The 18,956-nt window shown below is 44.5% G+C and overlaps 1 protein-coding gene across 1 annotated transcript in view; it reads left to right on the top strand.

Annotated features, from left to right (window-relative positions):
• sni (SDR family oxidoreductase sniffer) overlaps positions 1–18,956 on the top strand; it is a 72,817-nt gene that overhangs the window by 25,853 nt on the left and 28,008 nt on the right. The gene's annotated exons all lie outside the window — the stretch shown is intronic.

Raw genomic sequence — 18,956 nt, forward strand, 5'->3', positions numbered from 1 at the left:
GAGAAGGACAAGAGGCTAGCGTTGCAACAAGAGGTGTCGCTCTTGCTACAAAAGGAAGCGGTGGTCATAGTCCGGGATCATCAATCCCCGGGCTTTTACAACCGTCTCTTCCTGGTAGCCAGGAAGACAGGAGGTTGGAGACCGGTGCTGGACGTCAGTGCTCTCAATGCTTTTGTCACCAAGCAGACGTTCACGATGGAGACGACGAAGTCGGTCCTAGCAGCGGTCAGGCAGGAGGACTGGATGGTCTCGTTAGACCTGAAAGACGCGTACTTTCACGTCCCCATCCATCCAGACTCCCAACCTTTCCTAAGGTTCGTCTTTGGAAAGGTTGTGTACCAGTTCCAAGCCCTGTGCTTTGGCCTAAGCACGGCACCTCTTGTGTTTACCAGACTGATGAGGAATATTGCGAAATTCCTTCACTTGGCAGACATCAGAGCCTCCCTCTATTTAGACGACTGGCTTTTAAGAGCTCCAACAAGTCGTCGCTGTCTGGAGAATCTCAGATGGACTATGGATCTGACCAAGGAACTGGGCCTCCTGGTCAATATAGAGAAGTCCCAGCTCGTCCCATCCCAGACCATTGTCTATCTGGGTATGGAGATTCAGAGTCGAGCTTTTCGGGCTTTTCCGTCGGCCCCAAGGATCAATCAGGCCCTAGAATGCATCCAGAGCATGCTGAGAAGGAACCGATGTTCAGTCAGGCAGTGGATGAGTCTAACAGGGACACTTTCATCGCTGGCCCTGTTCATCGAGTTAGGGAGACTCCACCTCCGCCCCCTTCAGTATCATCTAGCTGCTCACTGGATAAAGGACATGACGCTAGAGACGGTCTCAGTTCCTGTTTCCGAAGAGATGAGGTCTACTCTAACGTGGTGGAAGAACAGCTTTCTTCTCAAGGAAGGTCTACCATTGGCTGTTCAGACCCCCGACCACCGTCTCTTCTCGGACGCATCGGACACGGGCTGGGGTGCGACACTGGACGGACAGGAATGCTCGGGCACATGGAATCAGGAGCAAAGGACACTTCACATCAATTGCAAGGAGTTGTTGGCGGTTCATCTGGCCTTGATAAACTTCAAGTCCCTCCAGCTAAACAAGGTGGTGGAGGTGAACTCCGACAACACCACAGCCTTGGCTTACATCTCCAAGCAGGGAGGGACTCATTCGAGGAAGTTGTTCGAGATCGCAAGGGACCTCCTCATTTGGTCAAAAGATCGAAAGCTTTCGCTGGTAACGAGGTTCATTCAGGGCGATATGAATGTCATGGCAGATCGCCTCAGCCGGAAGGGTCAGGTCATCCCCACAGAGTGGACCCTTCACAAGAATGTTTGCAGCAGACTATGGGCCCTGTGGGGTCAGCCAACCATAGATCTATTCGCTACCTCGATGACCAAGAGGCTCCCGATGTATTGTTCTCCGATTCCAGACCCAGCAGCAGTTCACGTGGATGCCTTTCTGCTGGATTGGTCCCATCTCGACCTGTATGCATTCCCGCCGTTCAAGATTGTCAACAGGGTACTTCAGAAGTTCGCCTCTCACAAAGGGACACGGCTGACGTTGGTTGCTCCCCTCTGGCCCGCGAGAGAATGGTTCACCGAGGTACTGCAATGGCTAGACGACGTTCCCAGGACTCTTCCTCTAAGAGTGGACCTTCTGCGTCAACCTTACGTAAAGAAGGTACACCCAAACCTCCACGCTCTTCGTCTGACTGCCTTCAGACTATCGAAAGACTCTCAAGAGCTAGAGGCTTTTCGAAGGAGGCAGCCAGAGCGATTGCCAGAGCAAGGAGGACATCCACTCTCAGAGTCTATCAGTCTAAATGGGAAGTCTTCCGAAGCTGGTGCAAGGCCAATGCAGTTTCCTCAACCAGTACCACTGTAACCCAGATTGCTGACTTCCTGTTACATCTAAGGAACGTAAGATCCCTATCAGCTCCTACGATCAAGGGTTACAGAAGTATGTTGGCAGCGGTATTCCTTCCCGTCCTTGGCCTAAGTCGTTCGAGATCCCAAGCCTGTCCAACTTGGTGGGGAACGAACTAGAGAGAGTACTTTGCCCAGTTAGAGCTCTTAGGTACTATTTAAGAAGGTCAAAGCCATTACGAGGACAATCAGAAGCTTTATGGTGTGCTATCAAGAAGCCTTCTCTACCGATGTCTAAGAACGCAGTTTCTTACTACATCAGGCTTCTGATTAGAGAAGCACATTCTCATCTGAAGGAAGAAGACCTTGCTTTGCTGAAGGTAAGGACACATGAAGTGAGAGCTGTTGCTACTTCAGTGGCCTTCAAACAGAACCGTTCTCTGCAGAGTGTTATGGATGCAACCTATTGGAGAAGCAAGTCAGTGTTCGCATCATTCTATCTCAAAGATGTCCAGTCTCTTTACGAGAACTGCTACACCCTGGGACCATTCGTAGCAGCGAGTGCAGTAGTAGGTGAGGGCTCAGCCACTACATTCCCATAATCCCATAACCTTTTTAACCTTTCTCTTGAATACTTTTTATTGTTGTTCTTTTGGTTGTACGGTCGGCTAAGAAGCCTTCCGCATCCTGGTTGATTTGGCGGGTGGTCAAATTCTTTCTTGAGAAGCGCCTAGGTTAGAGGTTGTGATGAGGTCCTTTAGTATGGGTTGCAGCCCTTTATACTTCAGCACCTAGGAGTCGTTCAGCATCCTAAGAGGACCGCTAGGCTCAGTAAGGAAGACGTACTTAAAAAAGGCAGAGTAATAGTTCAAGTCGACTTCCTTACCAGGTACTTATTTATTTTATGTTTGTTATTTTGAATAACTGATAAAATGAAATACGGGATACTTAGCTTCTTTGTTAACATGTATGCTTGTCTCCACCCACCACCCTGGGTGTGAATCAGCTACATGATCATCGGGTAAGATTAATATTGAAAAATGTTATTTTCATTAGTAAAATAAATTTTTGAATATACTTACCCGATGATCATGAATTAAAGAACCCGCCCTTCCTCCCCATAGAGAACCAGTGGACCAAGGAGAAAATTGAGTTCTTGTTGACAAGAAGTACTTGAGTACCTACTCACAGATGGCGCTGTTGTGTACACCCCCACCTGGATAGCGATCGCTGGCGTATCCCGACCGTAGATTTTTGTCGGGCAACGGAGTTGACAGCTACATGATCATCGGGTAAGTGTATTCAAAAATTTATTTTACTAATGAAAATAACATTTTTTCTTTGCCTACACACAGAATAGTCTGACCTATTCTTTACATATTCTCGTCTTTCTTCATACACCTGACAACAATGAGATACTAAACACTTCTTCACCCAAGGGGATAATTACTGTCCTGCAATTTTTTCAGTGTACTTTCTTCTTGGTAAGAGTAGAAGAGAGACTTTAGCTATGGTAAGCAGCTCTTCTAGGAGAAGGACGCTCCAAAATTAAGCCATTGTTCTCTAGTCTTGCGTAGTGCCATAGCCGCTGTACCATGGTCTTCCACTGTCTTAGGTTAGAGTTCTCTTGCTTGAGGGTACACTGGGGCACACTTTTTTATCTTATTTTTTTTTTTTCTTCCTCTTGTTTTTTTTTTTTAAATAGTGTGTTGGGCAGGCTTAATAGAAGGGCCATGGATGCCTGGTGGTTTATCAAGAGGTTGTCCTTTCCTTTTCTGATTGTTTTTCTTCTTAAAACCATCCTTACTGTCCTACCTTCAGTTGAAGTGGCTATCCTTAAGGGTATTTAGCCTTGCATATGGTGTATTGGCTTCTCCATGTTGACCAGGTTTTCCGACTTTTTACTATAGTCTATGGGTTTCATCAATCACTTTATTTATAATTCTGTACATATTGTTTTTGTTATAATTCTTGTTAGTCTAGTTTTAAGTATGATGTCTCTTTTTATTTCTATTAATTCTTATGCTGTCTGGAGACATTGAGCGAAATCTGGGACCAGTACGTCCTAGATTTCGTCAATGTCGTCTTCTGTATTGCAATATTCGTGGTCTTCATGTAAATATTCAAGACGTTACAGTTGCGTCCAAACAGTATGATATTCTTTTGTGCTCAGAAACTTTGGTTTCTAATATGAGGCACTCATCTGAGCTCCTTATAACTGGTTTTAAGAAGCCAATAATGTTGAGACGAGATGCCATCCCTAGGGCCAGGGTAATGCCAGTTTATATTAGGACTGAGTACCCTGCTGCTCATAAGTCCTGCTATGGATGTGGATGTCATGAGATTCAGGTAATAAAAGTTTGTTACAGGCATAATAACTTTTATTTGTGTTTTATCTACCGGAATCCAGACATGGATGATTCTATCTTTGATTGTCTTCTTACCATTATGGCTAAGATACAAGAAGATGATAGAAAGGCTTCTTTTGTCTTTGTTGGTGATTTTAATGCTCACCATAGGGAGTGGTTAAGTTCTCTCTCTCCTCCTCTGAATCAGACTGTGAGCAAATCATAAATGAAGCTACTCAAAGGTCTGGTAATTGCTTGGACCTCGTATACACTAACTCCCCTGGCGTTATAACTAGTAAGGTTGGTTCTCCAGTCAGGACATCTGATCATGCCTTGATTTCATTAGTAGTGAAAACTGAGCAGCCTTTCCCTGATGTATCATACTCTCGTAAAATTTATATGAAATCCCTAGCAGACTGGAATGGGATTTTGCATGATCTTTTGTGCTTGAATTGGTCACAATTATATAGTAGTGTAGATCCTGTTGTCCCTTTGAATGTGAATCTAGTCAACATAATTGATAGGCGTATCCTTTCTCGTGTGCTAAGGTACCGAGTGAAGGACAAACCGTGGTTCAACGTTGATTGTAGACATGCTTATTTGGAGAAGCAGGAGGCCTATCATCTTTGGAAGGGTAACAGATCAGATTTGACCTGGAATAACTATACTCAGCTTCGAGCTTTTGCTCAGACCGTTTATGCCTCAACTGAAAAGGAATACAATTTAACAATAAAAGAAACCCTTTCTGGTATAACTCAGGAACATAAATGGTGGTCTACCCTTAAATCTGCACTCTTTGGTGTTGATTTCTCCTTTACTCAAACCAGATGGCTTGGTCAATCACTGTCTAAAGGAAAAGGCAACCCTTTAGGCTGATGTTTTTTAAAGTAAACAGAGTAATGAAAAACTTGAACTTCCTCGTTCCTGTTTTCCTGAGGCTAAACTAACTAGTTTAGCTTTTTGGTCTCGTGAAATTAAAGCTCTGTTGATGGACCTTGATGCTTATGGAGGTGTAGACCCAAATGGTATTTTTCCTTTGTTTTTTATAAAGAGCAGATTTAGCTCCAAAGTTATCTATTATTTTGTGCTAGTTAGGAAGAAGAGAAGCCTTTAGCACTTGTTGGAGAATTGGTAATGTTACTCCTCTAGTTAAATGTGTTTGTGGTAGCTCAAGTCCCACTGATTACCGCCCAATTTCCATAACTCCCATATTTAAAGTTTTTGAACATCTTATGGCAAAATGTCTTGATAGGTTTGCTGAAGGTAATCATCTATTCCCTAGTTTGCAATTTAGTTTTCGTAAAGGCCTTGGAGCATGTGATGCCTTCTTACAATCTCCAATGCTGTACAGAAATCCCTTGATTGTGGTCAGGAAGTTCGTATGCTTAGCCTTGATTTTAGTGCTGCCTTTGACCGTGTTAATCACGAGGCCCTTGTTTTCAAACTCAAACAGTTGGGAGTGGGTGGGTCATTTCTTAGCATTATTATTGATTTTTTAAGTAATAGATCTCAAAGAGTTGTTGATGATGGACACCATAGTGAGTATAGGAATGTGATATCCAGTGTTCCACAGGGTAGTGTTCTTGGCCCATTACTTTTCATACTATATACACATGATGTGGTTCGGCCTAGAAAACAATCTTGTTGCATGTGCAGATGATGCTACTCTCTTTGCATCAATTCCATCCCCTGAATGTATATCTGGGGTTGGTGAATCCCTTAATAGAGATTTAGCTAGAATTAGTGCATGGTGCAAATTATGGGGTATGAAGTTGAATCCTAACAAAACTCAAAGTATGATTGTAAGTAGGTCAAGGACGGTGGCTCCTCAACATCCGGATCTCAGTATTGATAATGTTTCTTTAAATTTGTATGACTCTTTTAAAATTTTAGGTGGGATTTTCAACAGCAAATTTACTTCTGAGAAATACATTAGGTCTGTGGCTTCTTCAATTGCAAAAAAAATGGCTTATTGAGACAGTCTTTTAAGATTTTCGGTGATCAATCTATTCTGAAGAAGTGTTTTAATTCTTTCATTCTACCTTGTTTTGAGTATTATTCTCCTGTCTGGTGTTCAGCTGCTGATTCTCATCTTAATTTGTTGGACAGAAACTTACTGTCTATTAGATTTCTTATTCCTGATCTAGATGTTAATCTTTGGCACCGCGTTCAATTAGTTCATTGTGCAAGTTGCATAAGATTTTTCATAACTCTGACCATCCTTTACATTCAGATCTTCCTGAACAATTCTATCCTGTTCGTAATACTAGAAAGGCAGTTAATTCTAATAGCCAGGCCTTCTCCATCATGAGGCTCAATACTACACAGTACTCTAGAAGTTTTATTGCAGCTGTTACCAAGTTGTGGAATGATCTTCCTAATCGGCTAGTTGAATCAGTAGAACTTCAAAAGTTCAAAGTTGGAGAGAATGTTTTTTTGTTGACCAGGCTGACATGAGTTTTTATTACTTATATATGACATATCTGTTTGTGACGTTAATAGTTTATATACGACATATCTGTTTTGACATTCTGTTTTTAGAATGATTTATTGTTAATTTGTTCTCATCATTTATATATTTCCTTATTTCCTTTCCTCACTGGCCTATTTTTCCCTATTGGAGCCCTTGGGCTTATAGCATCTTCCTTTTTCAACTAGGGTTATAGCTTGGCTTGTAATAATAATAATGATGATAATGATAATAATAATAATAGTAATAATACTATTTCTGGGCTCTGACCTGTGCTGCCCAGTGAAATGCTCCTTTTACATCATTTCTAAGGTAATAACTGCTATGAATTTACCAGAGAAAAAATTGTATAGGAATGCTAGGTTGAACCCAGCTCGCTAACCTAATAAGGTGTCGGTATAAATAACTGGGGCGTGATATCACAACCAGAGGTCTCGCACCATTTAGATAACTCCTGTCAACATCCCCGAACAGCGAGGAGCCGTTCAACATCCTAACTCCAATCGCTACTACGAACGAGCCCACCCACGCTAGTGGCTACACTCCTTTTCATAGCACCTGCTTTGACTCTGTTATTCTTTTCTTGGTGTGTGATTTCCTTTGGTTTACCCAGGATGTCAGATTCTACTGTTACTCCACCTAAGTTAAGTACCAGATCTATGAGTTTTGAGATTTTGGAGGTAGTCTTGCCCTTGGTTATTTAATTATCTCAGTTTTTATATTACGCGACCCCGCATCGGGTCCGCCATGCTGGCTAGCTACCTCCTCTCTCTCTCTCGTTCTTGACGCTTAGCAATCAGTCTTCTATATTGATTGTTTCTCGTCCTGAACTTTCTGGGTATCCATGGTTCACACCCCGTGTTATATTATGCTATGGTATTATCTGTTATTACATTAACAGTTATTTTATGATATTTCGATATCTTTGTTCACTTAGGTTGGCATGCCTGGTTGCCTTCGGGCGTTACTAGTTTTACTTCGTTTTACGTTTTCACGTTCGTAGTAGCGATCATATTAGCGTATACGTTATTTTACTAGTATTCTAGTTCGTCGGGACTTTCACGAGGCAGTTATTATTTTAAGTTTGTTGTCGGCACCTCACCGACACCTTGTTATGTTGGCAGCCCTGCCTAGCTCGGTCTCCCCCGTGCTGTTAAGCTTGGTCTTCCCCTGCCTCTCCGTTCGTCCCTTCGGGTTATTTTACGTTTATTATTGTCATTATCCAGCATGCCTCCCTTTTTTCATTTATTACCATATCAGTAATATTATTATTATTAGTGCCTTATCCTAGTCTTTCCGCGTGATCTTAGTTGTGGGTCTCAGTTCAGGTTGGTACGCCTGTTCTTCTGCCCCACTTGTTAGCCTCCTCACTCCCCCCTCCGCCCCGACACCCCCACTTCAGGGATGTCTTCACACTCTCTCATATTGTGGCTCGGAGTCAGCCTTTGTTTCATATCCCCTCGGGGATGTTGACACTGGATATCACCTTGCTCCGTCCGGGCGGACCATGATCGTGTGTGAGGCTTGTTATACATTTTTATGCTTATTTCCCCTACCCTTCCGTTGCTGTTTCTCCCCGCCGTCTCGATTGGCCATCGGTAGGCGGGTGGGATCCGGCTCGGTCTGGGATTTATGTTGTGTATATTCATATTTATACACACTTTTTATTCCTGCTACTCCCCCGGTCCCGCACCTCACGGACCCATTACAGATCCCTCCTTTCCCCCTCCTCATATGGTGTTCAGCACTCCACGGACTCCACATACACTATTATTCCTTACGGGATCTCCGGACGTAGCCTTCGTTTATTCCCATGTCGAGTTCGATTAATTCCTTGTGCCATCGACGGGTTTGACCCTCGACTCCCTGTCCGCCTTCTCTGGTAGGCTTTCATGAGCCCTGGGCTCTCTCAGTTGTCTCCCCGGAGCCAGCGTGACCTTTATCCACTAGGATTAATCTCATTATATATTCACACATATCTATATATATCCCCTGATCTCGACTCCCCCCCCCCGTATGATCACGAATACGGTTTGACTTATTCTTATCTATATTACTTTACAAGCTTAAATTTATTATTTCCGCTACAGCGGTGTATTCTAAGCTCCCGGAGCCTCTGGGCTCCTCCAGCTTACTCACGGGATACTCGTGTATCTTTTATTTTACAGGCAGTACGCTGTTCGATGACAGCATGCTCGGCAGTCCTTAGCCAACCCTGCGGCCACGACGTGTGTTGCTCTCATGCCCATTGTGCTGTCCTGGTGGATGACCTCACTGTTTGGCATCTGGACAATTGTGTAGTATGCTACAAGCTAGCCTCCACCTTAACCTCTGAATCGGTAAGTGTATTCTTCTTAGCCGTTCTTTACAGACTTGGTAAGTGGAGTTACAATTAATTACAATTAATTAATTTTAGTTGCATCATTTTATTTTGCTCCTCGCATGCCCTCTAGGGCCTCATATTCAGAGGCTCCTGGTCCCCTCCTCTTTTCTCTTCGGCATGAAATTCCTTACCTTCACTAATAGCCTGTTCTCTTTCAGAGCTCCGAGCCTGCTAAGACTTCGGCTCTAGCAACCCTCAAGGTCTGGATTGGCGGATTCGCCCGAAATGTAAAAGCTAAGCAACCTTATATTTTATCGGAACAATGATGTTCCCTCCTTTATCCACATGCAAAAACATCTGCTGCGGTCCCCAAGGAGTTGGCGGACCCCATCATAGAAAATATTGTGGCCCCGGACCAAGAAAAGACGAGCGGGACGATAACGGAAGACGTCGCAACTCTTAATCTAGACGTCGAACCCATGGTTCTTGAGGAACCCGACACAGGTAGGGAGATAGGTGTGTCAGGTGGGTCCCGGGCTGAGATTCCTCTCCTCAGCCCGACTTTCTCTTCTACTTCGAACCAATCTTCCTTTCAAGGTTTTCCGGGGACTTCCGGTGCTGATCTCAAGCTCCGGTCTGTGATCCCCAAGGTTAAGGCTCACCGCAAGCCTTTGCATAAGACCCACAAGTCTTCGAAATCATCGAGGTCGTCCAAATCTTCCTCCACTAGAGTCCCCAAAGACTCCGTCGCCGTGCCCTCGACTTCTCAAGGACCGGTCTCCGGTTCGGCATCCGTTCCCCCTTCGGCGGAACCATTTAACCCGGCGGACTTCTCAGAGAAGCTGTTTTCTCGCTTCGAGGCAATGTTATCGTCACGCACTCAGCAAGCCATCGTAACTCTTCAACAACAGCAAGAAAGGGTTGCTAATGTCGAGAACCTAGTCCACGGACTCATGCGTTCGGGGCTGCCACAACAGCAGCAATATGCCATCCCCGACGCCTCTAAGCTCCCACCCTTTACAAAGAGTAACCCCTGGAGGTTAGCTCTACATGCCCCCTCTCGGATGGCATGTTGTCCATCGAAGGTTTCGGAACTCGACCGATTGAAGACTTCGAGTTCTACCCGCCGGGTCTGCAATTTCCTTTTCCCGGCTTCGTTCGCTTGACTGATGAGGCTCTGATCCGCCTAGATAAAGTCCCTAAGGAGACTGTGATCTTCCCCAAGGAACAGGCCCAGTCTGTTTTGGTCCGCGCCTTCGAGTGGGATTGTGTGAACACAATGCTCACACCCCATAAGAACTCATTTGCTGTGTTTGTGATAGACAAGCATACCCCTACTCCATGCACAACCAAGATCATGGAGATAGCCTATCACGCTTCCAAGGAAGAGAAGCCCTTACCTTAGCTTCGGGAGGCGGAATTGACTTCCCTTCTCTTATCTGGTGACCATGAGTGCTGGCGGAACGCCCCGTCTACCTTTACGGTAGGCAAACTGAGCCCGGACTGTGCTTCAACGCATTTCAGTGAACGCCTCCCCAAGCTACCGGAGTCCCTAATCAAAATAGAGTTTGAGACCAGGTGTAGGCTCAGTAGATCCATTAACTCTACTGCTCTATCGGAGATGACGGTTGCCACTTACGACGAGGAACCTATCTTTAAAGTCCTCACGAAGTCACTTCTGCAGACCTTGTTGATCGACGCATATGACTTCCATAACGCCAGATTCCGTTGCCGACGGCATGTATTGTCGGAGGCTACTATTCGTCATGAACCCAATAGGCTCATCAAAGCCCCGGTCTGGGGTCCGGACTTCTTCCCGGAGGATACGGTTAACACTTCTTAGCGAGGCAGCTCGAGTTAACGAAAGCCTCAAAGTTAGGTGGGGTATAGTTCCCAAAAAGGAAATGTGAATCTCCTGGTGCTCCAGTTTGTGGCAGGAAGAGGTTGAGGCCCTTCCACTCCTCACAGTTCAGACAGCCTCTTCAGGTAGTGCAACCTGTCCCAGTTCAGTCTGTCCCTGTTTCACAGGGCTCCCAGCCTTCTACCCCTAAGGGCCAACCCCAACAGCAGTATGTGTTGGTCCCTCAGACACAAGTCGCATCGACTTCGTTTGCTGCCTCCCCCGCCTTCAACCCCACTTACGAATCTCGGGGTTCTTTCCAAGGCTACCAGCGCCATAGAGGCTCCAGAGGTGCCTTTTGTAACCGAGGTAGCGGAAGGGGTTCCCACCGAGGCAAGGCTATCCGCGGAGGCAGAGGCGGCAAATCATCATCAAGCCATTGAGAAGTTGCAGGTAGGAGGGAGACTATACAAATTTCGGGACCATTGGAAGTTCAGCAACTGGGCTTCCAGCATAATCTCCAAAGGTCTGGGGTGGAGCTGGTTACAGGGACCCCCTCCACCAAACAGTTTATACCAACTCCCGACAGAAGAGCTACGTTCATTTACAAAGGATCTGTTGCAAAAGAACGCAATCCAAAGCATGCATCGCTTAAAATTTCAAGGTCGCTTATTCAGCGTGCCAAAGAAAGGCTCAGACAAACGAAGAGTAATCCTGGACCTGTCTTGTCTAAACTCCTTCATTCGTTGCGAAAAATTCCACATGCTTACCGTCTCGCAGGTGCGGACCCTACTTCCCGGGGGGCTGTCACCACCTCCATAGATCTTACAGATGCCTACTATCACGTTCCAATAGTAAGGCATTTTCGCCCCTTCCTAGGCTTCAAGCTGGGCAAACAGTCCTATGCTTTCAAGGTGATGCCATTCGGGCTCAACATAGCGCCCAGAATCTTCACCAAACTAGCAGAGACGGTGATTCAGGAACTTCGAACCCAAGGGATTCAAATAGTGGCTTATCTCGACGATTGGCTGATCTGGTCGAACAACTTCCGGAACTGCCACACGGTGACGAACAGGGCCCTCTCCTTCCTTCGACGTTTAGAATTTCAGGTCAACCTCGAGAAATCCCGTCTGGTCCCGGAGACCAAGTTTCAGTGGCTGGGGCTACAATGGGACCTCAATTCCCATACATTGTGCCTGCTAAAAGCCAAAGGGAAGGAAATAGCAAGGAACACGAAACAGTTTCTCAGGGACAAGTTGACATCCAGAAGGAACCAGGAGAGAATACTAGGTTCCTTACAGTTCACCTCCGTCACAGACATCGTCCTAAAGTCCAAACTAAAGGACATAAACAGAGAGTGGCGCTCCAGAGCGACCAAGAAACGTCGAGACAGGCGAGCTCGCCTTCCCCCAATCCTGAGGAAAGGTCTGCAGCCTTGGACGAAGGTCAAGAATCTTTCCAAGTCAGTTCCCTTGCAATATCCTGCCTCGGGACTCGTCGTTCACACAGACGCCTCCCTCACAGGGTGGGGAGGTTACTCTCAACACAAGAAAGTCCAAGGGTTATGGTCTCCGATATTTCAACAAATGCACATAAATGTCCTAGAGGCCATGGCAGTCTTGCTTACCCTAAAACGTCTCAGCCCAGCCAGGATTCTCCATATCAGACTGGTCCTCGACAGCGCAGTCATAGTCCACTGCATCAACAGAGGAGGCTCCAGGTCAGCCCACATAAACTACGTTTGGTTGGCGATTTTCTCCATGGCAACGTCATACAAGTGGCATTTATCAGCAGTCCACCTGGCGGAGGTCCGGAATGTAGTGACGGACGCACTTTCCCGGACAACCCTGTTGGAGTCGGAGTGGTCACTGGACAGTCAATCCTTCCAATGGATCTTATCTCAGGTCCCGGGTCTCCAGGTGGATCTGTTTGCGACGGAATCCAATCGCAAACTAGAATGTTATGTAGCCCCCAACCTGGACCCTCAGGCTTATGCCTTGGACGTTATGTCAATAGACTGGAACACTTGGAAGACGATTTATGTTTCCTCCGATAAATCTCCTGTTGAAAGTACTGCACAAGCTCAGATCTTTCAAGGGCCGAGTGGCTCTGATAGCCCCCAACTGGCCCAAAAGCAACTGGTTCCCCTTGTTACTAGAGCTAGGCCTCCGACCCCGGTGGATACCCAATCCTGTTCTAACACAAGTAGTACAAACGCGCAATGTGTTAGCTTCCTCAAGGATTCTGAATGCCCTAACTTTATGGACTTCATTAAGTTCGCAGCTCAAAAGGGTGCAAACATCGACCCTCTGAATACCCTATTCCTGGAATCATACAAAAGAGAGTCCACTCTCCGTCAATATGACTCAGCCGTCAAGAAACTGTCAGTTTTTGAAAGTCTCACAAGTTGAGAAAATGACGATGAACCTGACTGTGACATTCTTTAGGACTCTCTTTGAATCGGGCCTAGCAGCCAACACGATTACCACGATCAAATCAGTTTTGACATTGACCTGACGGATTCATACTTCTCTTCCATTCCAAAAGCTTGTGCCAGGCTGAAACCATCAACTCGCCCTAGCGCAGTTTCTTGGTTCTTGAACGATGTCCTAAAGCTAGCCTCTGACACTTTGAATGAATCTTGTAACTATATGGCATTGTTAAGAAAGACACTTTTTCTTTTGAGCCTCGCCTCTGTCTCTAGAATCTCAGAATTGTCGGCCCTGTCTAGAGACCCAGGTCATATCGAGTTTCTCCCTTCGGGTGAGGTCCTTCTCTCCCCTAACAAAGTCGTCGTCGTCGGCGCCCACTCGTGTCCGAGTATTGGGTTCTGTCGTTAGCCATCAGCCTCCTATCTGTGGGGTGGGTGCTTATGCCTGATGTGGCTGTTAAGTCCTAGTCTGTGGTGGAAGAGTCGCGGACAGTGTTCACATGGGAGGGTAGATGGTGGGTGGGGCTGTTCTAATCGCTCTCTCCTTCTTCTCCTTCTAGCCTCCTCATTTTGTCTCCTCCTCTCCTCGAAGTCCACGGTGCCATGGTGTACTGTACTCCTCCAGGTTTTCCTGTCCCTGGCTGTTTCTTCCCATGAGGAAGGATCGATGTCAGTTAGAGCCAGGGTGCGCTTTAGTTGATCTTTATAGCGCATTGTCGGGGCTCCTCGTGGTCTGGTGCCCTGGGTCAGTTCTCTGTAGAATATTTTCTTTGGGAGCCTAGATGGATCCATCCTATGCACGTGTCCTATCCAGCGGAGGCGGTGGTGGATGATGGTGGCCTCCACGCTGGACAGCGAGGCACGTTCTAAGACTTCAATGTTGGTGGTGTGGCTCTCCCAGGGGATTTTCAAGATCTGCCTCAGTTTCATTTGTTGGAAGCGTTCTAGGTTTTTAAGATCGTTACTATATAGCGTCCATGTTTCACATGCATACAGGAGCGTGGAGAGGACTATTGCCCTGAACACCATTATTTTGGTGGTCATTGTCAGTGCGTGGTTGTTAAATACGCGGCGGTTGAGTCGGCCAAAGGCGGAGTGGGCTGCCCTGATCCTGTTCTCCACGTCCTTTTTGCTTGTGGGAGCTGATGTTAGGATGCTCCCTAGGTAGGAGAACTGGTCCACCTGTTCTAACGGTTGATCATTCACTGTGGTATTGAAGTTGGGGAGCATCAGTCCTGGTGGATGTTGGACGAGGGTCTTGGTTTTGTCTGAGTTGACTTGCATCCCAAAACATTCGTAGGCAGAGTTGTATGCATCAGCTAACGACTGCAGGTCCTCTGCCGTCTGACCTGGGGTGGCATTGTCGTCAGCATACTGCAGTTCTCGCACTGCACACAAGGTGGTCTTGGTTCTGGCGCGGAGTCTAGCGAGGTTGAAAGCGCCTCCATCCATGCGGAAACATAGGTCGACTGAGGGTGTGTCTGGGGGAATCTCGTTGAGCATTGCTGCGGTGTATAGCGAGAAACACGTCGGGGCCAGAACACAGCCCTGCTTCAGGCCGCTGTTGATGGGGAATGGGTCTGAAAGAGAGTTCTGGTGGCAGACTCTCCCAACCATTCCGTCATGGAGGGCACGCACCAGCTTGACAAAATCGGGTGGGCAGCCATATCTTTTGAGGACAGCCCACATGGCAGGTCGAGGTACTTTGTCGAAGGCCTTTTTCAAATCCCAGAAGATGAACATTATGGGCTGTTGTTGTTCGAGGCTCTTCTCTTGTAGTTGTCGCGCACAGAAGATCATGTCTATGGTCCCGCGGGAAGGTCGAAAGCCGCACTGGGACTCTGGCAGGACGTCTTCTGCGAGAAGTATTCCTGGCTAAAAATGAGGACCCCCAAAACAGGTGGTCTCCCTGGAAGATTGTTCCACTTCCTCGGGATCCATCCCTGTGTCCAGTTACCACCCTGAAATCCAACTTAAGTAGAACTTCCACTACTTCCACAGGGCCCTTATTTATTAGAAAGAATGGAGGAACTATTACCCTTAAAGAAATTAGACAACAAATTCTTTATTTTATTAAACAAGCTAATCATGAGTCATTCCCACACGTCCATGATATTCGAGCTGTTGCTACTTCAATTAACTTCTTTCATCATATGAAATTTGATGAGCTCACAAAATATACCGGTTGGAAGTCCCCTAAAGTCTTTAAACGCCACTACCTTTAGAAGCTCTTAAATTTGCAACAGTAGCAGCTGGGAATGTAGTTCCTCCTGAAGGTTCTGAGTCCTGATCACAACGTGTTGCTCTGTCCTCTTTCCCTCCTGCCTGGCTTTCTTATTGTCCCTACCGGGTTTGGTTATCCTTTGCCATACACCCCTATGGTGTATTATTTTTATTATTCATTGATATATGTTTTACCAATTGTTTTGGTTTCATCTGTGCTTAATCCCTCGAGTTGATTTTATTTTAATTTTGATATGCATTTTGCTATATTCACAGTTCTGCTTGATTTATTACCATCCCTCTATGGGATTGTTTACCATGTATTTATTACTATTCATACCTTGTGGATTACTTACCTTCGGGTTACTTTATTGTTGTTTTCAGTGGATATTCTCCACTCATAACCATGTTGATCTCTTGCCTATGAGATTTCTATCCCTCCTGTTTGTTATTAAATTCCACCATGTATTACTATTTTTGTGTTATTTTCTCCCCAGGTAGTTAGCCATATTGGGTCCCTATTCTCTGGTAGTATTTCACTGGGCGGCACAGGTCAGAGCCCAGAAAAGGGATTTTGATGTAGGAAAAATCTATTTCTGGGCGAGAGACCTGTGCCGCCCAGTGAACCCACCCGTCCCTCCCTTCCGGGCCCCAATGTGGGGTGCTATAGGAGTGATGTCACTAGCCTGGGTGGGCTCGTTCGTAGTAGCGATTGGAGTTAGGATGTTGAACGGCTCCTCGCTGTTCGGGGATGTTGACAGGAGTTATCTAAATGGTGCGAGACCTCTGGTTGTGATTTATCACGCCCCAGTTATTTATACCGACACCTTATTAGGTGAGCGAGCTGGGTTCAACCTAGCATTCCTATACAATTTTTTCTCTGGTAAATTCATAGCAGTTATTACCTTAGAAATGATGTAAAAGGAGCATTTCACTGGGCGGCACAGGTCAGAGCCCAGAAATAGATTTTTCCTACGTCAAAATCCCTTATTTACTGAGTGGAACTCTACATACAGGAGGAGTCAATTCAATTTCCAAAGCCACAGGTTTATTTAAACAGCGACTTGTCCCTTGATGGTTATTATAACTAACTTCCATGCACAGAGCCACTAGAAGATTTTCAACTCGATTGAGAAGACACTGTACTGAGGTAATTTGATTGTATACAAAAAGTATAGTGCACAGTTCCCTGTGCAATGAAAGAAGCTAGGCATAAGTCTTGAATATCTTTTGTTTCCTCAGTCAACAGTAGAACGTGGTGTATGGAGGAAAGTAGAATAGATAGCAGGCAAATTTACCCACAAACCACCACGTGTTGAAGGTGAATGGTCAGTATGTGACTGGATCAACTGAGATTATCAATGCCCTGGCTGATCATTTCTCAAATGTACTCTTATCATGCAAGTGTGAAGCAGCTCCTGGTCACCAGTATAGGAGCAGTGAAGAATATAATTTTAAATTCTACAACATGAAAGGAAGAATCTTACAATGCTCGTTTTAATGAAAGATAATTTGATTCTGCACTCGCTACGTGTAATGATACAGCCCCTGGAATTCCATACGCAATGATTAAACATGTACCTGTTAATACTAAAATATTTATTCTTAGCATTTTTAACAGAATATGGCATGATCATAGTTATCCTAGTGTTTGGGAACTAGACATTATTTTAGCCTTTTTAAAACCTGGTAAGGATAAGGTTTTAGTTGCAAACTGACAACCAATTTTATTGACATCTTGTCTATGTAAGATCAAGGAGAAGATGGTCAATGTAAGACTGGTGTGGTATCCGGGGAAGAAAAGTATTTAATCATCTATCCAATGGGGATTTAGAAAAATGCACTCGATAACTGATGTTTTGGTATGACTGGAATCCTCTATTTGTAAATCCTTAGCCTCAGCAGTCTTTTTTTTTTTAACCATTCATAATTTGGGATTGAGAAGAGAGCTACCATTGTTCATTCAAACATTTATTTCACATAGATTTCTTCAAGTTAGAGTTGGTGAAACTGTCAGAGAAGAAATATCAGGAAAAGGTGTTTACTGAGTAATTTTATTTGCATTATCCATTAATGGGATATCCTCTGTCATTTCCCAAGATATTCTCTCAACACTATTTATAGATGATCTCTCTATATCATTTGCTGGAGCTAGAATGTCAATAGTTGAGAGAAAACTATAACTCTCAATTGACAAAATTATTCAGTGGGCTGATATGAATGGATTTAAGTTTTCAACAAGCAAAACTGTTGTTGTCCATTTCTGTTGTAATCGGGGATTACATCCAGACCTGACTATGTACATCAAAGGTCAGCATATCCCATGTATAAGTGAAGCTAGATTTCTAGGGTTGATCTTTGATTGTAGGCTTACATGGGTTCCTCACTTGAAAGCCTTAAAAGGGAAATGTCTTGAGACTCTTCAATCTTTTGAAAGTCTTGTCCCATACATCATGGGGGCAGACCACAAAACTCTATTAAAGTTATAATGCTTTCATTTATTCAAATTAAATAATGTAGATAGAGTTTTTAGAATAAAATCTTTTAAATCACACCCTCTGCCTCAAATCCAGTGGGGAGAAACAAGAAAGATATTTCAAGATGGCAACCTCCACTGGCCATATGGTATAGAAGTAATTCTCAAGGTATTGAAATGGAGGGGTAGTCATAGAAACTCACAGCGGGTCCTCTAATTTTGAGTTTTTAAATCAAGGGATTTTGGTTTTGAAGTAAGTTTATAATAAAATAAGTTCCTTAATACAGAATTGCATACGTAAATTGTATACTTTAATCAGTGTTTATCTAGTTCCTGATGTTCTGTCATCTGTGCAAAATCCTAATTATTATAAAACTACCCAACCAAAATGGGTAATGAGAAATATGCTTGGTGATGATTACCAAAGAGTGAAAATGCAAAAGATTTTAAATGAGTTTTAAAGAGTAGGCTATTATCCAATACTGGAAGTATTGATATGAATATATTATCAGCTTTCGTTTTTTCTTCTGTTTTATTTATAGTTTACTCTTGTCTGTCTCTTTTCTGTACTGTGCTGTATGTCTTTTCGAGCCCCTTGGGGTAGCATTGTACCTTTATAACTGGGGTTTTGATTTGGCTTGTAATACAGTAATAATGATATTGAGAATAATTAAAGTTTTGCTCTTTTTGAAGAAAGGAGAATGACTTGTCATTGTGCTACATTCAAGATACATGCCAGGTCAGGGAGAGTGTTATTTTAATTCTATGATGCATTTCTTTGAGCACTGAATGCCTAGATAAGGTCTTGTAAACTCAAGGGTTTGTGTTAAAACTAATATGCATCCATGCTAGTGTATCCTGTCAAGAATATAAAATTCAGTAGATGTTTTTTTTTCAACAAACTTGTTAGCAAGAAGTCCATGACCTAAGCACTATGCAAATAGGGACAGTGGTAAAACAGTTTATTTATCATCAAATAG

This window comes from Palaemon carinicauda, chromosome 40 (genome assembly GCF_036898095.1).
Source record: "Palaemon carinicauda isolate YSFRI2023 chromosome 40, ASM3689809v2, whole genome shotgun sequence".
In the NCBI taxonomy this organism is placed as follows: domain Eukaryota; kingdom Metazoa; phylum Arthropoda; class Malacostraca; order Decapoda; family Palaemonidae; genus Palaemon; species Palaemon carinicauda.